The sequence below is a fragment of the Physeter macrocephalus genome, chromosome 19, assembly GCF_002837175.3.
Source record: "Physeter macrocephalus isolate SW-GA chromosome 19, ASM283717v5, whole genome shotgun sequence".
Taxonomy (NCBI): domain Eukaryota; kingdom Metazoa; phylum Chordata; class Mammalia; order Artiodactyla; family Physeteridae; genus Physeter; species Physeter macrocephalus.
Window position 1 is genome coordinate 85,870,501 of NC_041232.1, and position 21,138 is coordinate 85,891,638.

Sequence of the window (21,138 nt, forward strand, 5' to 3'; positions counted from 1 at the left end):
TCCCCAACCATGAAAGATCCTGAACCATCAAAGTACAGCACTTCAAAGAAGGAATACAGCATTGAAAGAAAACTTCCAGGTCTCAAGCCTCCAACCTCCCATATCGATTTTAGAGGCATTTAAAGTTCATTCCTGAATAGTTTTTCTTAAATGAAGTTACAGTCTTTCCACAGGTTTAGCTCCGTCTCCCTGAATATAAATAGCTGATGTAGTCAAGTCAGGCTGTGCTAAAGTTCGCTTGCCCTGGAGAAAGGTTTTACCTTCTCCCTGCAAAATGTAAAATTAGTAAACGGTGCAGCACAGTGAGGTCACCAGCCCAAAATGACACCCAAACTTATTATTATTAGGGATTTGCTGTCCTGTTTTTATATTACTAAGAAAGCTACACTCAGTACATCCTTATTTAGAGGGCTCTTTAAAAATAAGTTTTAGTACAGATCTATGAATGTATGTATTGTACAGAGCAGACAGTTAAAAGAAAGTACTCATGACTTCAGGTTACATATTTTCCCTTCCACTATGAAATAACCAAAAACCTAGTAATAGTTTCCACTACTGCATTAAGGGTAAAAGTGCTTTCTTTCAATGTAAAAAGAAATTAAATAAAATTACTGAGTTGGGCCAAGGGAGGAGATTCACTTTTCAGATAAAAGGGATCTTGGTAACTTTAGTCTCCTGAGCAGAAACTTTGATATCTTTAAAAGTATAATTTTAATGTTGGGACTAAACAGAGACTCCACTTTCTATTTTTATCTTCTTCTATTCTCAAGCCCTGGAATCCGAAAGGTTAAGTCACACTGTACCTAGAAAAATTACGGTGTTGTCTTACGTTCCTTTCAACTAATACTCACCAATTAAAAAACCAACGTAGGCACTAACTGTACATTTAAAAATCGTTACAATGGCAAATGTTACCTTACATATATTTTACCACAATAAAAAGCCAAAACAATGTAGATTTTAAATGCTTAAAATCATTTAAAATGCTTGAATATTTACTCCCTTAAAGATCATAAGACAAGACATAAGTGAATAATATTTACAGGCCTCATGAGGTCAATAATCAATTGTTAAAATTACTTAAAATATGTTGCTCTGGAAACAGAATTATCTCCAATGAGGATTAGACCTCTAGATGTCGGAGGTCATCACTAGAATCCACCAACTGCTTAAAAAATTTTTTTCTAGATGAGGCAGCCAATTTTCATGGACCCAATCTGGAACAGCCTGTTTGTAAATTCCCTGTTACACTTCATGCTCTCTGCTGAGTTGTCTGGGCCAAAAACTTACAGGAAAGAGTCCCTTCCCCCCCCCCCCCCACCAATTTTAACTCAGCTCTGGAGCAAACCAGAAGTTTTCAGAATACAATTCTAATTCGAATACGGAAAGAAGAGCCCCATAAAGGGTATATTTCTATCCAGCACAATATGCTTCCCACAGTGACTCTTTTTTGCACTAATGGCTTGAGAAATTCCAAGTTCAAGTTATTTTAGATGCGGCATTTAACTGACACTGCGTAGTGTTCTGATCCGAGGAGCCCTTTTATAAATCAGCTTTGGAATGTCCCACTTCTTCCTGGGCTGGAAATTCCACACGAATCCTCTTCTGTGCTCTCTGGTTTACTCTGAGAATTTTAATCCACTTCATTTTTTGGTAACAAACATTTTACAACCATCCTCGGCCAAAAGCACTGAAGTTCTGACCTAATTCACATTAAGAACTTCTTCTCTGTGATTTTATGTAAATCCTACATACTGCACGGCTTACCCTTCCCTTGACAATGTTTCCATAAAGTTCAATAAACCTGATTTTTAAAATGCCTTCTATATTCCTTTCTCCTTCCCAAGTAATTTTCTTAAAAGCATTCTTGCAAGCTGATTAATTAAAAGACAACTTTCAGATGCCTTATTCTACCCATATCAAAGACATGACCTACAGTCTCCCTCACCAACCTGCTGGCCAGAAGAAATTAGAATCAGATAAAAACACTATTGCTATTAAGAACTTTTAAAGAATAATTCTACAAGTAGGCACAATGTATCATCAGTTCAGAGGTTATGACAGCCATCAAACCCTCAACCTCCTGAACTCAGAAGGCAGGCACCCTCTGCCACCAGCATCCTGGTGGGACAGGTGAGAAGGCTGGTCTGCATCCCCTCCGACACCTGGCATGACAGAAGCAACCCCTTGCAGGGAGCTTTCCTGGGCCTCCTCCCCCTTCTCTGTACCGCGATGTGTGGCCTCTTGCCTATTTCTCTGGCCCTTACCGTGCCCGTGGGTGGACTGAGTGCGTTGTCACCTGCCCACTTCTGTCGGGGGAGCAGGGAACACAAGTGTTTCTGGGACCCGGGAGGCCCAGGCCACTGCTGTCGAAACATGCCCGCAGGAGCAGTCAGGCCTCTTCCCGAACATCTGATGGCCTCACAGAATTGTATGATGTAACTGGACAGAGATCCTGGCCCAGCGCAGGAGACACTGCCAGTCTTAGGAAGCTGGACCACACTGTCTGGGTGCAGCCTCTACCAGGGCCAGACCCGGAAGCCCGGGCCCCGCACTCACCACGTCTACACTGGGCCTCCCTCCATCTCCCACCGGCCCAATCCGTCACCACGTCTCCAGGACCGCACCCGCCAATGCCCCTCTCGGGTCCCCCTTCTCCAGTCTCACGGCCACGCCACGGGTCTGGCCCCAAGCACCGCCCTCCCTCTGCGCTGCCCTGCACCGCGTTCCCTAAACGGCCCCCTCTTCAGTCCCCCCGCCGGCGAGCCCCCTGCTGCAGACCACTGAGGGGTCACCCAGAACCCATCACCTCACCACTGGTGAGAGCCCTCAGGACGCCCACTACCCTGTGGGCAGAGCCCGGCATCCTCAAGATCACTCACAGCCCCTAACAACTTCTCAGACGTCACCGGCCGTGCTCACACACGTGTGCACACGCGCGCGCGCACACACACACACACACGAGCGCCTCGAGGCTCTCTTGGGCTCTGACCGTTGCCCACTGCTCGGTCCTTCCCCAGCACCCTCTCCTGCGCAGGAAACTAACTCCAGCAAGGACTCCTGTCCTCCCCAGAACCATGCTTTCCCATCTACTTGGAAAGGGAATCCGGCCAAACAAAAGAAGATTCAAAGAACTCACAGGCAAAAAAATAAAAACGAAAAATATCTGGTAATGATCACTAAACCCAATAAGCAAAGAAATAAGTGTAAATAGAATCAGGTCTAAGTAACTGTGACATACAAAGAAACATGTAATTATTACATTTCTTGCAAGACAGTATATACAATGTAAAAATAATAAATTAACAATAGTAGACTAAAACAACATCCAAAAAAGGAATTACAATACCGTGTGGGGAGAGGGGAAGAGATAAAGAAAGGGAGGAAGGTAACAGAAGCCCTCATTTCTTCACCCTTCCCAAAGAGGAAGTCAAATTATATTGTTACTGAAGTTGATAAATTGAGAAACAGGGGTTTAGGCAGAAGTTATAAATATAACCACTAGTAAAACTTAAAACATTGGACTTTCTATCTACCTCCTGATGTCAAGGATTAAAGGAGAGAAAACATAATTCATACACCTATAAACAGAAAACAAAGAAAAAAAGAAGAAAGCATAAAACAAGATAAAAGTTTTTTTTTTTAATTAGGAAAGAACACCTAAGAAATCTGTTTCAGCAAAAAATATAAATGGATTCTACTTATTTAAAAGACTCAATGAAAGGGTTACAAACTAAATCCAACTATATGCCCTGTACAGAAGACACCCAAAATGAAGGAACTCAGAAAATTTGGACACACAGACAAAATATACCAGAAAAATGCAAACAAAAACAACAGTGAAGATAGAAATATCACGAAAAGTTTAATTCATGGTTCAAAAGGCATTCAGTTGCACAAAAGTCATACTATAATGATTAAGGGTAAAAAAAAAAAAAAAAAAAAAAAAAAGAAATCACAAAGAATAAGATTGTCCTACACCTTTAAAGTCAAATAACAGAGAACAAAATACACAAAGCAAACACCCCAGTGAATACATGGAAAGATCAAAAGAGAGAAAATGGATCTGGGAGAATTAACAAATCTCTCTTCAACCTGCAAGATTAAAGAAGCAAAAACAATAGAAGACTTGAATTAAAAAGTAGAGTTCAATCTAATATGTAAGTATCAAACCCCACACCAGCCGCTTTGCTTAAGTGACGACAGGAGTTAAGGTGGCTGCAGGCTGACCACAAAGATGGGCCCTAACAGTTCCTTAAATCAGAAACATCACAGATCTCCCAAGCTCCATACATAGGACTGTGATACCAAAAATTAACACGTGAAAGCAAAAACAACACTAACAAAAGTCCACCCATTTGGAAAATCTTAAACTCTCTGTAACAACTCCTGGGGCAGGAGGAGATCACAGGGCAACTGCAAAACTCTCCTGAAACTCCTCTGTGTCAAAATTTATGGGACACACAGAAAGCTGAAAGTATAACCAGCTGCAGGATTTTAAAATAAAGAAAATATGTAAGTGAAGTATTCAAATCAAGAAGTAACAAAGAAAAATTAAAATCCTTGAATTTGAATTTTAAAAGGTAACCACACATCAGAAAAAAAGAAAAAAAAACAGCAAAACTGATAAATGAAGTCCATAACTGGCTCTTTGACAAGCCCAATGAAGGAGAAAAATGACAAGCTGGCCTAATCAAAAGAAAAAAGGCAGGGGCTGGGGAAAGTTAGGTCTACTGACCCCCGAAGGAAGGAAAATTAAAAGAATACGATGTTCTTCAAAACATCAGTAAGTGTGATCATATTGAAAGAAATGACTAATTTTCTAATAAAATATAAATGTCCAAAATCTATCCAGGAATCAAGAGAAAAAGTAACCAGAACGATAATCAGGTAAGAAATCAAAAGAACTGTTACACACTCCTTCACCCACTCAAATGCAAAAAAAAAAAAAAAAAAAAAAAAAAATCAGTTTCAGTCACACACCTTTTGAGAAACAACTCAGACGCAGGCTATTTGAATGTTTGGGGAGCAAAAACAAAGCACAAAGCTACTGTCCTAATAAACAAAATGTTCTTACAAAGCAAAAAATCATGAATAACTCAGCGGAAAAACCGACCAAGTAAGTGAACAGGTGGTTCACAAGAGACGTAATAGTCAACAAACGTTAAGAAACGCTAAATGTGGCTTTAAATTTTTAAAACACAATGCGGTGTTTTCCCTATCAAGTTGCCCAAGACTTAGACTGATAACACCAAGTGCTGACAAAGAGAAAGCCACAGGTCCCTGACTGCTGCCGGGGCTGTAAAATGGCATTTTGATATCCTGTTGGGAAATGTGTCAATATCCATCAATGAAAATGCCCCTTCCTGCCAAAAATTCCGTCTCAGGGAACCACTCCCAAAGAAACATTCTCACACGTGCACAAAACTGTGTATCGCAGAGGTATACTGCACACTAGGAAACGGGTAGCAACACAAAGCCCCCACGGGGACAAACACAGCGCAGCTTCCCCGGGCGACGTCCGCCTGGCGGGAGCTGGCCCACTCCCACTGGCTGATGCTCAGCCCAAATTCCCTTCCGATGGGTCAGAATGGACCACACTGGGTACTGGGCACTTGGAAACCACAGACGGGGTGTGCAAACATCCATACTCCACCCATCCCTTAAAGAGTAAGTTGTGAGGTTATGTTAAAAAAAAATAAGTTGCAGGGACTTCCCTGGCGGTCCAGTGGTTAGGACGCTGTGCTTCCACTGCAGGGGGCGCAGGTTCAATCCCTAGTCGGGGCACTCAGATCCCGCATGCCGTGCAGCGTGGGCAAAAATAATAAATAAAGCTTACAAAATAAGACACTTTTTAAAAAGGGACTAATTGGGGAAAATAAAATTTTTTTTAAGTTGCAGGAAAACTCACAAAACATGGTCAGATTTTAATTTTTAAGTCAAAGTTTATATATGTATATTAAAAAACTACATATATTTATTAAGCTATTACTGGATTTAAATGCCTGTTACAGCAACTGGCATCTAGAAGGCATTCAACAAATTGTAGCCTGCATAAAACAGAATTACATTCATGTTGTGAAATCTCTCACACGTTCTTTTTTCTTAAAATGCAATTTCCTCTTTGGACGGTAAATATCTTGCCGGCAAAGATGATGGAGTCTTTGCAGCCTACGAACTTTTGCCTTTTGTATAATTATCTGAAAAGGAATAGTTTAATTTAGGCAAGTGCAACGCTACCCTAAGTATTTGGCTATAACTCAATTACTCAAATATGTGGTTGAAAATCAATTAACGTGTTATCTGCCGTGAATTCCACACCACCCACCCCTACCGGAAAAGTGCTGTGTCTTCGTAGCATTTTGTGAACTTCTACATAATTTATTTCTGAAAATCTCTATGTCTTCAAAGTGAAGTACTGTGTGTCTTTACCCCCTTATGCAAGAGAAATACAGTGTAAGACCTCAGGTCCCAGCTGTCCACGTTTAATTCTGGTTCAATAATTAGAATGTATAGCTTCATATTAATTCCCTGGAATAATGACATTCGATCGACTCCCTTCCAGCAAATGGGATGTTACAAAAGAAACAAAGTTAAGGGGTAAAGGGAAAGGAACCCCACTTGTGCTCAGCTACTACAGTTCCTCTCAGTTAAAAATAGGACAGGGCTTCCCTGGTGGCGCAGTGGTTAAGAATCCTCCTGCCGATGCAGGGGACACGGGTTCGAGCCCTGGTCCGGGAAGATCCCACGTGCCGCGGAGCAACTAAGCCTGTGCACCACAACTACTGAACCCGTGAGCCACAACTACCGAGCCCACGAACCACAACTCCTGAAGCCCGCGTGCCTAGAGCCCGTGCTCCGCAACAAGAGAAGCCACCGCAATGAGAAGCCCACGCACCGCAACGAAGAGTAGCCCCCGCTCGCCGCGGCTAGAGAAAGCCCGCGCGCAGCAACGAAGACCCAACACAGCCATAAATAAATAAATAAATAAATAAATTTATTTTAAAAAAATAGGACAGAGCTCATATTCGTAGTTCCAACTTCAGACATCTTAAAGTGAATTAAACAAAGTGACTTTCAAGTGAACGGGAAAGAAATTCTGCCCTGAGTGATTCAATGGAAGCCTGCAGTCCTGTGTCTGTTTTCCACTAACCTCCAAACCCAGCCACGGTTTGTCTAAGAAAGGGATGTTTTAATCAAAACACCTGCATTTACTGTCATACTGAAGTCCATCTGACTAGCAGATCCTCAGGCAAATGAACACCCATAAATTTCACGTGACTGGGTAGAAATTGCCTAAGCTCTTGAGTCCCCCAGATGTACGGCCAATTTGGGGGTGACTGGCTCTGGGGCCTTCAATCATTCCCTAGTTAAGAGCCAACTTATGAAATCTAACTCGAGATGCATGTGAATTTAGAAAACTCTGCAAAGGATGTCAGGCCCACACACTAAAAAACGGTGATCCTAACACCAAAAGGTCTCACTTCTCCTTTGAGTGGAAGTATCCCTTTGCCTAAACTTGCACGCGTCTCCAAAGCACTGTTCTGTTGGGCCAATGAAACAGAAAAAGAGAAACGGTGCTTTTTATCAGAGCTGAACAATGTCGGTCTGGACTTTGTTATTCTACCTGAACGCCAGTCGATCTTATTTTTTTTTTTTTTAAGTCCGATAGGTTTCCTGAACACTGATACGACGAGTCCACAGGCAAGAGAGTAAACAGAATTCTAGTCTGTCTCAACACCATTTAACTATCCAAAGAAGCATTTCAGTGATTGATAGGGCAAGATATGGAACGTGACCTTTAGTCTAAATAATAAACTTGCTGACCAGAACCTGGATTTACAGGCAGGAATAGCAGGTAAACCACAGCGTCGTGGCAAAGAGCAGGACCAGCCCCAGGATGAGGAAGCAATTTCACCAGGTCTCACCTTCAAAAGGTGACAAAACTTAATAACCAAACGGAAGAGCAGTCTTTGAGACACGTGGGGATACAGACTAGCTCTGCGCCGCCTTCTAAAACGGCAGGGGTTTGTGCCTACCTGTGGCAGGTAATAAATATCCCAACACGATGTGACTCCCTTGCAATCTGATACCTAGCAATCCCCTTCCAGCTGGCTGCCAAGCCACCCCCAAGCACACTCTGCAACACTCACAAAATGGCCCACTGCAAAGTCCTTCCGGGCAGGACCTGTGTCTCTCGCTGTAATTCCTAACAGCACGTGAATAATATACAAATCATGGTCAAAAATCCTGCTGATGTGAAGGAACAAAACTTCATGACGCTGTATTTAACCCTCCTCTCCTTGAAAGAAGCATCCTTTAAAGGAGATCATTTGCCTTGAGTTACTTATTCTTCCCTCTGAGAAACACCTTTTCTGAACATTATTGTTACCCATTTGGGGAGAAAGAATCTTCATTTTTCTTATTATTAATAGTATTACATGGAAATGACCTACTTTAAAAAGACTGATGAAACACACTGGTTCCAGATCCATTTTGAGGAAAAGAAGCTTTGCCTTTCCATACGCACGGCCCTCCTGAGTGAAAACCCCCTACGTCAGCACTTGCACGAGCTTTGATACAGAGCTCAAAGTGTACTGAGCTCTCATCCAACAACCGTATTTCACATCCCCAGGACCTGGGAGCAGAAATGAGATCGGCAGGAGTTCATCCATGAAGAATGCAGGGGGAGGCCCTGCAAAAGCATAATCTCAGAAAAATATTCTGTTCCTCCAACAAAGAGCATTTTGTTGGTGTCCTACCATCATTACAACACGATGTACAAAATAATCAATGAACTCTGCCCAGGGTTTTTACTCCAAATACACTTTCAGCCCCCAAGCGAAGTTAACAGTTTCTATATTTTATAAAGTTGCTTTTTATATTGAGAGGTTAACAAAGCAAAAAGGTGGCAAACGAGGATAAAACAGGTTTAAGGCTTAATATGCTCAATATAAAGTACATCTATCTAATTGAATTAGACCACAATTCTCACCTCCTTTGTGACATGAACAGGTGATTTTTTTTTTAATGTGCAAAAAGTAGGAAGAACCAAATGCTTTTTTACGCTGGATGTAAAGTTTATACGTTTACATATTACCACTAGATGCGACAGAGAATAAACTGGAACCACCCTTCTGTGTTTTGAAATTCTCGGGTAAGTGACCTTCATCTGTAATTTAGTCTGCTCTCCGCTCCCTTCCTTTCGGGTACAAGGCACATCGTCCTTTAACTGGCCCTCGGGGGAGGCCGGCATCTCGCCCCGTTTCACAGGTGAACAAGTAAAGGCATACCGGCTCCAGAAGTGGCCAAAAGGCACCACGGCTGGATGCTGGATTGGAAGCCAGAGGCTGCCTTTTACACTACAGTTCCTTCCCACACACCTGCAACCCGGGATTAACACTTCTGAGTTTCTGGATGCTACAGCAGAGGCGGGGCTCGGCAGCGAGGAACAGGGAGACAGGAAGGCTCCTGATTCCCAGCGTGCTGGGCCAATTTACCAGGGGCTCGCCAAGGGACAGACACGATGCAGCGTCAGGCCCCAGCCTCCCTTCAGCGCCCAGCGCCCCCCGACCCCGGCTCCTGGCTTGAGAGTGGTAAAAAATAATTTTTTCTCCCTTAATTAAGCTGCTCGGATTCGACTGAGATATTTCCAAAGTACCGTATCTCCCCTTAGAGTCCCTGTCTACAAACAGCTGAACTGGAGGAGTGGAGGTTCCTCACCGACCTCGGCACCAGGCCCTGGCTGATGGCAGGGGTCTCTGCACGGGCAGCACCTCCAGCCCCGAAGCTGTGCCATCTCCACGGAGGCTAAAAGGGCGAGTCCACATCGGGCTGAGCCCTAAGTGTAAGATCTACGCCAGATTTCCGAAGCTTAGTGTGAAATAAAGAGCAAAGACTAACTCAGCAGTAACTTTTATGTCATCTACGTGTTCAAGGAACATTTTGCATCTACTGGGTTAAATAAAACACGTGATTAATTTTACCCACTTCTTTAACCATTTTCCACGGGGTAACTAGAAAATTGAAAACGACAGCAGCCTTCTATTCGCCAGGCAGCACTGTCTTAGCGTGCTGGTCAGCCTACTGCGGCCCCAAGGCCAAAGCCAGCCTGCCCGCCACCTGTTTTTGTGTGGCTTGTGAGCTGAGGACGGTTTATACATTCTTAAGTAGCTGGAAAAAAATCAAAGGGAGAACAGTATTTTGTGACACATGAAATGACATGAAATTCAAGTTTCGGTGTCCACAAAAAAAGCTTATTTTCTCACTGATGTGTTGTCTGCGGCTGCTTCTATAACTGCTACAAGGTAGAGTGAATTAGCTCTAACAAGAAGTTCTGGCCCACAGAGCCCAAAATATTTATTATCTGGCCCTTCACAAAAAAAGGCTGCACGTAGGGAGGGATAAATTGGGAGATTGGGACTGACATATACATACTACCATATATAAAATAGATAACTAATGAGAACCTGCTGTACAGCACAGGGAACTCTACTCAGTACTCTGTAGTAGCCTATACGGGAAAAGAAGCTAAAAAAAAAGAGTGGAGATATATATATATATATATATATATATATATATATAAAAAAAAGTGATACTCTCTTCTATCCCTGAAACTAACACATTGTACATCAGCTATACTCTAATAAAAATTTTGACGGTTTATACATTCTTAAGTAGCTGGAAAAAAATCAAAGGGAGAACAGTATTTTGTGACACATGAAATGACATGAAATTCAAGTTTCGGTGTCCACAAAAAAAGCTTATTTTCTCACTGATGTGTTGTCTGCGGCTGCTTCTATAACTGCTACAAGGTAGAGTGAATTAGCTCTAACAAGAAGTTCTGGCCCACAGAGCCCAAAATATTTATTATCTGGCCCTTCACAAAAAAAGGCTGCACGTAGGGAGGGATAAATTGGGAGATTGGGACTGACATATACATACTACCATATATAAAATAGATAACTAATGAGAACCTGCTGTACAGCACAGGGAACTCTACTCAGTACTCTGTAGTAGCCTATACGGGAAAAGAAGCTAAAAAAAAAGAGTGGAGATATATATATATATATATATATATATATATATATATAAAAAACTGATTCACTCTTCTATCCACCTGAAACTAACACATTGTACATCAGCTATACTCTAATAAAAATTTTAAAAAAGAAAGAAAGGAAGGAAGGAAGGGAGGGAGGGAGAAAAAGGCTGCCGACGCCTGCCCTAGAGATTTGCAAATACAGACCCTAGTTTCCCAAGCTCAGGCCCCTCTGGGCTTTGGCGCAGGCTCCCTAAGCCGACCAGGAGAAGAGGCAGCTGAGGTGGGCCAAGCCCCCCGAGCTGGCTGGACGGCTGGGCGCTGATGCAGGAGTTTCCCTGCTTCAACTCCCCAGACCACCCTTTCCTGATGGATTGATTACTCGAAGCCTCCGCTCACCCGCACGGCAGACATGGCCGTGTGCTGAGCGGGGGCCCACACGCTCAGGTGGCCAGGCCCAGCTCAGGGCACCCTTGACTGGCTCCCAGCTCCTCTTGGGGATCCATCAGTAACCCCGGCCACCTAGAAAGGGGGAGGGCCCGGGAGGAGGAACACCGGCCTTCCACGATGTGATCTCCACAGTGACACAATTCCAGATGGCTCAGACCGAGACTCGAAGTCTCCAGGCTTCAACAAGCCTGAGGAAGGTCACGCTCAAGGTGACTCTGCCCAGAAGATGCTCTGCTCAGATAACCCAAGTTCCTTAACCGCGAGAGGCTCAGTGGTTAAGGAAGTGGGGGGAAAGGGACTAGAACGACGTCCTAGCTCCTAACTGTTATGAATACTAAACAAAATACACACAGAATGGGGGAGCCTTGCTCACAGCGGGTGTGAGATGGATGTTTGTGGAAAGCAAATGAGCCTTGGTAGAGCATTTATGAGCTCTTTATTTGGGGGGCTGGTTTTTCAGGCAGTCACCCAATTTGATTCACGTCTTTAAGTCCCTGGTAATAAAAATTCAACTTCTAATACAGCGAGAAACTGTTAATGCTCAATACCTGGGATCATATTGTCAGGGTGGTTCAAAAAATAGCTCTCAACGCGGGGTACTGTGTTCTGATGCCCTTGGCTCCTTGTACCAGGGTAGCTCCAAGGAACCACCTTTGGAAAGCCACCGCAGACGCACCCTAAGGGCATCACTGAAGACCGTCTACACGAAAACACGTGGCCTGTGGAAAAGGTCAACATACACATCAACGTGAGGAGTCTCCTTTAGGGTTACAGGCTAGAAAAGACTTCTCTTTCACAGAACCCGTGAGTTTTGCCTGTATTGTCAATTCGACATATAAATGGCCCTGTTTCACTCTTGTTTTAGTGACCAGAAAGCTCAGATTATAAATTTTGGTCCAAGTATACCCACGGGAGGGAACACGATGATCTGGATATGGAATTCTATTTCCCCTTGTCAGGACCTACTATTTCATTTCCTTGTTCTTGACTTTTATTTAAGTTTTACTCTATATTTAATGTAGACCTCAAGTGTACCTCATACCCTTTATGGAATGGGGGATAAACAAGCACTCTTCCTACCACCAGACGAATAACAGGATTTCAATCACCAGATTCTCCAACAAGCCTGACAAAATCCTCACAGAAGGGAACACAGGACGATGTCCATAGGCCAATTAAATAAACCTCTACGATCTGAGTTGACATGGCTCATTACGTATTTGGAGAAATTTCTAGAAAGGGAGCAAACTACCTAGGGCATAGTGTCAGGAAAATAATGAAGAAGTACTCAGTACTATCTTCTTCAGAGAACGGAAAACAAATGCAAAATCTGGGTCTCAGTTTACTGATTTTTCCCCTTAAGAGAAAACCTAGAATGTTGGCTATGTGTGCCCACGTGGAGGACGCAAAGGAGACAGGTTTTCTGAGCGGCGCTCACACAATGAGGACAAACTCACTGCACCCGGGCCCAGCTCCCAGATTTGCCAGAGCAGGCCGGGGGAATGGATCCCCTGTACAGCATCCAGGAGCAGAGCAGGACCCCGTCTCGGCCAGTCCCATGGGTGTCGTGGCCACCTGTCTGAACCGCCATCGCCAATGGGGAAAAGGGCAGTGTGGCCTCACCGCGCTCGGCTTGCCCCTCTCCCCCACCGGTCTTCCTCTTCCCTGCCATCTTGTCCACCTGCACCAAAGATGCGCACAAGGGAAGGTGCCCACCTGCTCTGCTCTCCCCAACCCACCTGGCAGTCACCCGCTCCATCGCCATGAGAGCCTAGCCCCGCACGTGCCCTGCTCGGCGCCAGCGTGCGCTTCGCCTCTGCCGCGGCCTCAGACAGGAGGTCCACCAGAGACTGCGGGTCTATCTCAGCCGTCGCTGGTCCTCGAGGACGCCTTTCCCTGCATGTTTTGCTGGACTTTTTCTTCTAGACCTTCTAACCCCTGCTGGTGATTTGCTTTCTGTATTTACTCTCTTATAAAAAGTGATGAGAGTAGGGTGTTACCATTGGGTTTCCCAAGAAAATCTGTACCCGGGCCCCGTGCTGAGCTGGGAACGGATGCCCCACAGCTGCCAGGTCTTGGGTGACGACGGGGCTTCCCCGTTTCCTCCCAGTCTGAGCTCGGCGATGCTGGGTGGCCTTGAAGTGGGACGGTTTATCCAGTTCTCCCACTAACACAATATCCCCATGGAGAGCTGCAAACATTTAGTCAACATTTTTTCTTCTCTCTGGAGACAGATGTAAGCATCAGAAAGTGAAACTGAAGTGGAGCCCTCTCCCTCCTGTCCTAAATAACCCACCACTTTGCTGGGTCTACATTCGCAGAGCTCGATCAGCCCCGCACCTTCTCAACAAGCTCATCTTGAACTCAGACTGCGACCTCACTTTCTTCTGTGCGCTCAGCACGGGGTACCAGGAAGAGACCAGACTGTGACTCGAGAAACCTGGGTTTGAGCTCAGCTCCGTCACTGTGGCCTCAGCCGAATCACTAAGTCCCCCTCTGCAGTTCAGTACCTGTAAAATGTCCAGATTCACCCCCAAAGCATCTCTAAGTCAGCTGCAAATAACACACATGTAACTCTCAGTATGAGCCTTTTTAAACAAGTCCAAATAGAAATAACATAACTGTACAAAGAAAGGTAAATAACCAGGAAAGTAAATGTTTCCCTTCATGGTCATTCTGTAGAATCAGTTGAAAACTCCCGACAGACACGAAAACCCTACTCTGGAGCAATGCACCCCCGTAACCTGCTGGGGCCACGAAGGTACAGCTCAGTAAGCGTCTAAATGGTGCCTTTGTGGCCCCAAAGATCTAATGCACTTTCCAAAATAGTCTACTATTTCCATGGACACTGGAAAGACCTAATTTAACCACTGGCTGAAATGCATACTCTCAACTGCCCTCTGAACGTTTGTAGCTAAATGAACGCAGATGGTCAATGGACTCCCACATGCACAGAAAAATCCCAAACTCTAACTGCTGTAACCTTTTTTTTTAACCAATCCCCACAGATACTATAGAATGTGTAGCTATTAGGAAAATTAACCTTCCTTTGTAAAGTTCAAATTTTAAGCAGCCCATAATCTTTCATCAACCTAGAAAATAACTGATAAGCCAATCTTCCTGTAAAACCCTTAACAGATTCGGCTTTTCTGTCACCAGGGTAATTTACTGATGCCAATTTTAACCCTACCACTAAACCACTAATCCCATGACTCTGCAGAATTGTCCCAAGTTTACGTTGCTATGGCAAGTATTTTAACATTAGGAATTCAGTTATTTACTCACAGTTGTGTTTTTCAAGTTGGTTTTAGAAATGAGATCATCGTCCTTGCCTCTTGTTTTAAAAAGTAAAAAGCCATGTCTGAACGAAGGAAGCCACCTGAGCACCTGGCTGGGTCATCACGATAATACTAATTTAAATTACGCTTGGTGTTACTCGAAGGAACAAATTATCACCGTTATGCTAATGGTCATGCTAACGACACAAAAAGCTCTGCTGAGATGAATCTCCATCTGGTGGGACTATGCTTATCCATGTGAATGATCACAGTTTCTCCAACTGGCACAAAAATCGCCCCGGGTCACCGACGGTGTCAATATAAATGATGTGTCACCCAAAGCAGCCTTCATTCACACCACCCAGATTCTCTGAGAGGTACCTTCCCGTCCACATATGCCCACATACGCTTTACAGGCAACACACGTGAATGAGTATAAATGTGTTTACTCCTCTCCTTAAAACAGGAAACGCAGTATGATTAAAACTAATGAGACAGATTCAGCAGGAGACTATCTGGACACACATGAGCTTTGGTGGGCAACTCCACAGCCATACGGGACCTTAAAAATGGAGGCAGAGGGGCTTCCCTGGTGGCGCAGTGGTTGAGAGCCCGCCTGCCGATGCGGGGGACGCGGGTTCGTGCCCCGGTCCGGGAGGATCCCACGTGCCGCGGGGCGGCTGGGCCCGTGAGCCGTGGCCGCTGCGCCTGCGCGTCCGGAGCCTGCGCTCCGCAACGGGAGAGGCCACAACAGTGAGAGGCCCGCGTACCGCAAAAAAAAAAAAAGAAAAAAAAATGGAGGCAGAAATCTTGATTCTCCACGTCCACAGCTTCCTGAGACGTGGCATCTGGCAGAGGAGCTACCCTGGTGATTAAATCCACGTCTATCTGAAAATTCAAAATAACACGTGTAAACAAAACAAGGTGAAAACATCTAGATAATCCCAGAACAGCACCACAAAAGTTTAAACTATAGAACAGGATCACCCATCTGTCCATTGGTTTATCCATCCATTTAAAAAAAAAAAATAGCTAATTCTTTAAGGGAAAAGAAAAAAAAAAACACATTTTTTTTTTTAGCTCTAGGTTGAAGTCACCAGAATAATCAGGAACGAAACAGTGACAGTCCTGCCTCACTAGCCCAACTTTCAGCCTATTTACAACCAGCAGAAGTTTTAACTACTCACTTTGGGCTGTGTGTCTTCCTGAATCAACACAATCAGCCAACATTTAATGTCAAACTCTTTCCCACAAAAATTATTTCAGGAAAAAAAAGTGACACTTGCTCACAGCCCTCAAATATCAACAGAATGAGAAGCTGCTACAGACAGGAACAGCCTCTCGGCACATCTCTGGATGCATCCTTCACTGCCCTAACTTTCGAAGAACATTCTGGAATGCTGAAATGAATCAGTACCTCATGCAGCCCAAGTCAGCCCGAGCAACATAGGTTAAACAGTGCCATATGGCAAACACAGGCGCATGTTGCCCTTTTCTGAGACAAAGGACAAAAATTCCTAAACAAATATCCTTTCTTTTCACATGGGAAGAGGTGAAGAGGGGAGGGTTTTTCAAGTGAGACCAAATAATGCTGAAAAAAGCTTTCTTCTTTAACTCTCAGTGCCTAAGAAAAAAACTAGAGTTTTACCAGAGAACCTCAGTTTTTCAGAGTCTCCCTTCAACTACATCCTGAAAGCTAACACCACAAGTTAGCCTAGCTCCCCATCCCCTAAATGAGCAAGAAAATAACAAGACAGCTGCATCCGAGGGCTGAGCTGACAACAGCAATCCTCCGGGTGCCAGAAACGGTGAGAGACAAGCCTACCTGCTTTTGAAGGAATAAAACACCAGCTTACTTTCGTCTTGAAAATAAAATACATTAATATCTCAACCGACTTTCAACACTCCATTGAGGAGGTGTCTGAACCTCACAATCACATAAAATACATGTCTCTTAAAGTCAGTTTTTGGAATGCAGTGACTTGATAAAATTCCTGACAGCAAAGCACCATCAACAACAAAAGAACAGAAAGAAAAAGAGAGAAAACCTACCGAATGAACACATATTTGAAATATACTTGTAAAATATATTTGTAAAACGTACATTTGAAATATATCTGTAAAACGTATCTAAACCCAATGGAGCTGCTTTTTAAATTTATCTTTTCGACTCACCGGTGTGATGTTTTACTCATCATTTTACACATATTTACATGTTTGGGCTCTAAAAATAGCTGCGTTTCTAATTACTTCTGCTTTGTAATTTTCAGTACCATTGGCACTGAAGACTAAATGCCAGCTCCTTTTCGGAAAACTACTTTTAAGGGCTATTGAAAGCCACAAAATTATACTTCGTTATGATTCCTATGTATGCTACTGGAAAACATTTCATTCTGGACATAAATATGACAACCAGCACTAGCTTTGGAAAGAAAAGCTTCAGCTGTTCAAATCACGTGTAGCCAGATGCAAGGGATAAAGAACACACAAAACAGACAGTTGCAACTGCTAATTTTTACCAGTCCATCTAAAATATACTTGATATACCTTAGCAGATAGTATAAATTTCAAATACAAGCAATGCCTTTAGAGTGCCTATATATGTATCCTCCCTGTGACTATTTTAAGTCATAACCTTCAAATAGTCCTCTCTTGAAGAAAATTAATTTTAAAATAAAGATGCTTTTAAAAGAACTGGATGAGACATTTTAAATTTATAGTGAACGTTTTTCTTTATTCTTCCCATAAGGTTTGTTGTATTAAGAAGTTCTTCTTAAAATAAACATTTGATGTGCCTCCTTTCTCAAAATGGGCTTGTGACAATTTGCCGATATTTCTGAAAACTGTAAGGTATTCATAGCTAGAGTCAGAGGATAAAGAGGATGCCCTCCCATAAATCACTCCCCACTCTGGTGAGAGAGGTAGGGCGGGATCTCAGCTCACTCAGGGCAGAGGTCACCCCTCCATCAAAGAGAAATGGCCCACCTCCCTACCTCCCCCCCCACACACAATTCACTTGTTCCTGGGTCCAGAGAGGATGGAGGCAAAGGCTTGAATCTAAAAACTGCTGCCACTCTTGTGGTGCCAAGGCGCATTCAAACCCTAACAGGCTGCTGGTCATCAGATGGGAAAGGCTGGGGGTGACATCCCCAAGGAGAAGACAGGAAGGAGAAGGGGGCCACCGTCACCTGAGTGACTCCTACCACCCGTCAGCACCAAGCCCAGCGCAGAACGAGAGCCGAAAAACTGCTGGTACCCAAACCCCAGGGCAGACAGAACGGCAGCCCCGGGACGCACACCCACACTCCACATTCACATCTGCCTCCTCAAAGCTCCATCCTGCTAGCCTATCTCTATACCACACATGGAGATGTATTCCAAACACCACCTGATCAGACTTCAGAACAAATCCACCTCCTGACAGGGCTCTATTCACTTGAAAAATGCAAATCCAAAGGAGATGAGGCTTCCTACCAAGAGCATAAGGGTCTGGGAGCTAAAGACAGTGATGCAATGAATTCTTCCTGTTTAGACATTAATAATTCTGGAAGAAAAGATCAAAGGTGCCCGGTGCTAAGCAAGCCAAGGCAGGTCCGCGTGCTGGGTGCTAGTTCTGCCGGTGTAAGTGCAGCGAGGGGGACACAAGCAGCGGGGCCAGGGCAATGCAGCACACAGGCCCACTAGTATCCTCTGGATGGCGTTCGGTAAGAAGAGAGTTAATGGAACTTTCCCCACAGCCTCTAGAGCTTTTGAGGGGGAGGGGTTAGGGCAGCAAAGAGATGCATTTTTTGAAAGAATTGATTGTGTCAGAATAAGTCCATCCAAGTGCTAAAAGGTATAAACATTTACAGCATGTAAGATGTCTGCTTTTGAAGAAGGAATGTTACTTCTACGTTCAAATATTTATAACTGCAGATATCTGATCAAATACATTTCACTTTCTTCTGCTTTCTACCATGAGTTCTATGCCTTCAGCTGAAATCTATGCCTATCACCGAGAAAGGTTAGCTGTCTCCAGCTAAATTTGGCCATCAAACGCCAATGAAAAAGTCATTTGTTTCCTGCACAACAGAGTTGCTTTACTCAGTTGGAAATCTAGCTACATTATAGGCAAAATACCACTTTTGATGATATACCTAAAACCAATGTTGACAATGGAATAAAAACCAAAAGAGTGCAGCGTCTTGAACACTGAAAACAAATATATTATGAAAGGAAAGTACACACGTCTGGCCAAGCTCCTTCCCCCTCTGAACAGAATCAGCTTCTATTTCAGTTTCCTATTTCTATGCCATTAAGGTATAATGCAGCTGAAACTCTAAACACAATCTCCAGCCAGACTTCAGAGCCACTCCCACAAAATTCTTTATAAGAGTCCTTCTGGTAAATTATGAATAAGACCAATACGTATCCTGGAAAATGAATAAATAAAAATCCACAGCAACCCAATAAACTGAGCACTGGTTTTTCAAGAACTACCCATGACTAAACTCTACTTAAATTCCTAGGTCACATTATCATTTTTCCCTGTTTAGTAACGCTACCATCTGTTAGCGTTTACCCCACTTTGGGTTCTTCTTTAAAGAAGTCTCCTTTTCTTTTTCACATAATTGTTGCTAAACAATCTCCCCATTAAATGCTCCACCTGTAAGACTCAAATATCTCCACGCAGGAGCAAGTAAGGTAAATGAAGTTAAAGTTTAATTCACGGAAGTGGAGACAAGGTGATTTCAGCATCGACCTGTTTTCACAGACATCTCCCATTCTATTCACTCTGCGTTGGTCTCTGAGATGTCTCATAAAGTTAGAAATGTGGGACTTCAGGGCCCCAAGGAAACTTTAATCTCTAAATTAGTCAGTCAACTTTAAAGGTCCTCTACAAATAACAACGAGATTAAGACTAGTGGTGAAAAGTATTCTCAAGTCATCACTGACTAGTATCAGTTACACATCCAAAAAGTCCTTGATGGAGCAAGTTTCAGTATACTAAGCCATTTGGAAAGATTACGCTGACAAACAAAAGCTTTCGGAAATGAAACGAAGCAAAACTCCTCTCTCTTTTTCCACTGTTGAATCCTGTACCCACCAAATACGCTCCTTGGCTGTTCTGTTTCATTTTACAGACATTCGCATTCTTCTCAGTTAGCTTTATGGCACATCCCTTGGGCTTGTTACTTTTTTTAGAATGTTAATGTGCTCTAAACGTTTCATTTTATTCAAATTAGCAGGTTTAACAAAATAAAGCCTTACTAATGAACTAAGAAAAATACCAGCCATAATATGTTTGTATCTTAACACATCAAAATTCTAATTCCATTACCAAAATACTGGAGTCTCGCTCAGAGCTCAGGGTCTCCCAAGGTCCATTCAAGACAGCATGGGAGTTGCTCTCGTGAAACTGTCTGTCCCTCTCCAGGACCCGAACTCCCAGACCCAGGCACGGCCGGCCAGCTCCGCACCCTCCAATTTCGCACACAGGCCGGGAAACTGCGCGGTAGTGGCGTGTGGGATAGCTAATTCTGGCCAGTCTGTGTCAATATAAATAACACAGCTATTTTGACGCCACAATCAAAGAATGCAAGAGAAAATGAAGGAGGAACAAACAAATGATAAAACGAGCTCTCTTTTTTTGCGCGGCATTAGAAAGACCCTACCAAATAGCATGCATGCCTCGTTCCTTAAAGTAGCACTTACATTCCTCAACCAAAATACTCCGATCATACTAACAGGAAGGCATGAAAAATAATCTGGCGAAGGTCCTGGTGGGGGAATAACCACCCTTGCTTCTCCTCCGGTCAGACCTTTAATGGTATTTATCACACCGCCACGGGGTGGGAGCACCTCAATGTTTGAGTCATCTTTAATCAAGACTGGAGACCTACGGGCAGGTTCATGGGGGAAATGCCGCTCTGTTGCACGTTTAATGAAGACTTTTGTGACCTGCCGTTAGGTCGGCGCGGTGCGCGGCCCAGGGTCCCGCAGCCCTGCCCTTTGTTACGCGGTGGACCCCGCCGGCAGGCCCGGCCCCCAACCACGGACACCCCGGGGCTTCCAGCCGCAGCCCAGAGTGCACGCGGGCTCCCCACGGCCGACCCGCACCAGGTCCCACGCGCAGGACGCAGCAACTCCACGCGCGGCCGCCCCGCACGGGGACGCCCGGGCCCGGTGCGCACCAGCCCCTCGCGCCCAAATCCGCGCGCTGCCCGCGGACCGGCACCAGGTCAGGTATGAACACTTATGTAATCGCCCGGGGGCCACGCCTCTCCCACCGCCCCACCTCCGCCAGGACAAAGTGAAGTTTAAAATAGAAACCAATTACCTGGCCTCCTCCGCGCCTCGGCCCCCGGAGCGCGGTCCGCGCCGCCGCGC

General features: G+C 44.2%; 1 protein-coding gene across 1 annotated transcript in view; it reads right to left on the reverse strand.

Moving 5' to 3' along the window:
- ZNF516 (zinc finger protein 516) overlaps positions 1-21,138 on the reverse strand; it is a 112,508-nt gene that overhangs the window by 91,014 nt on the left and 356 nt on the right. The gene's annotated exons all lie outside the window — the stretch shown is intronic.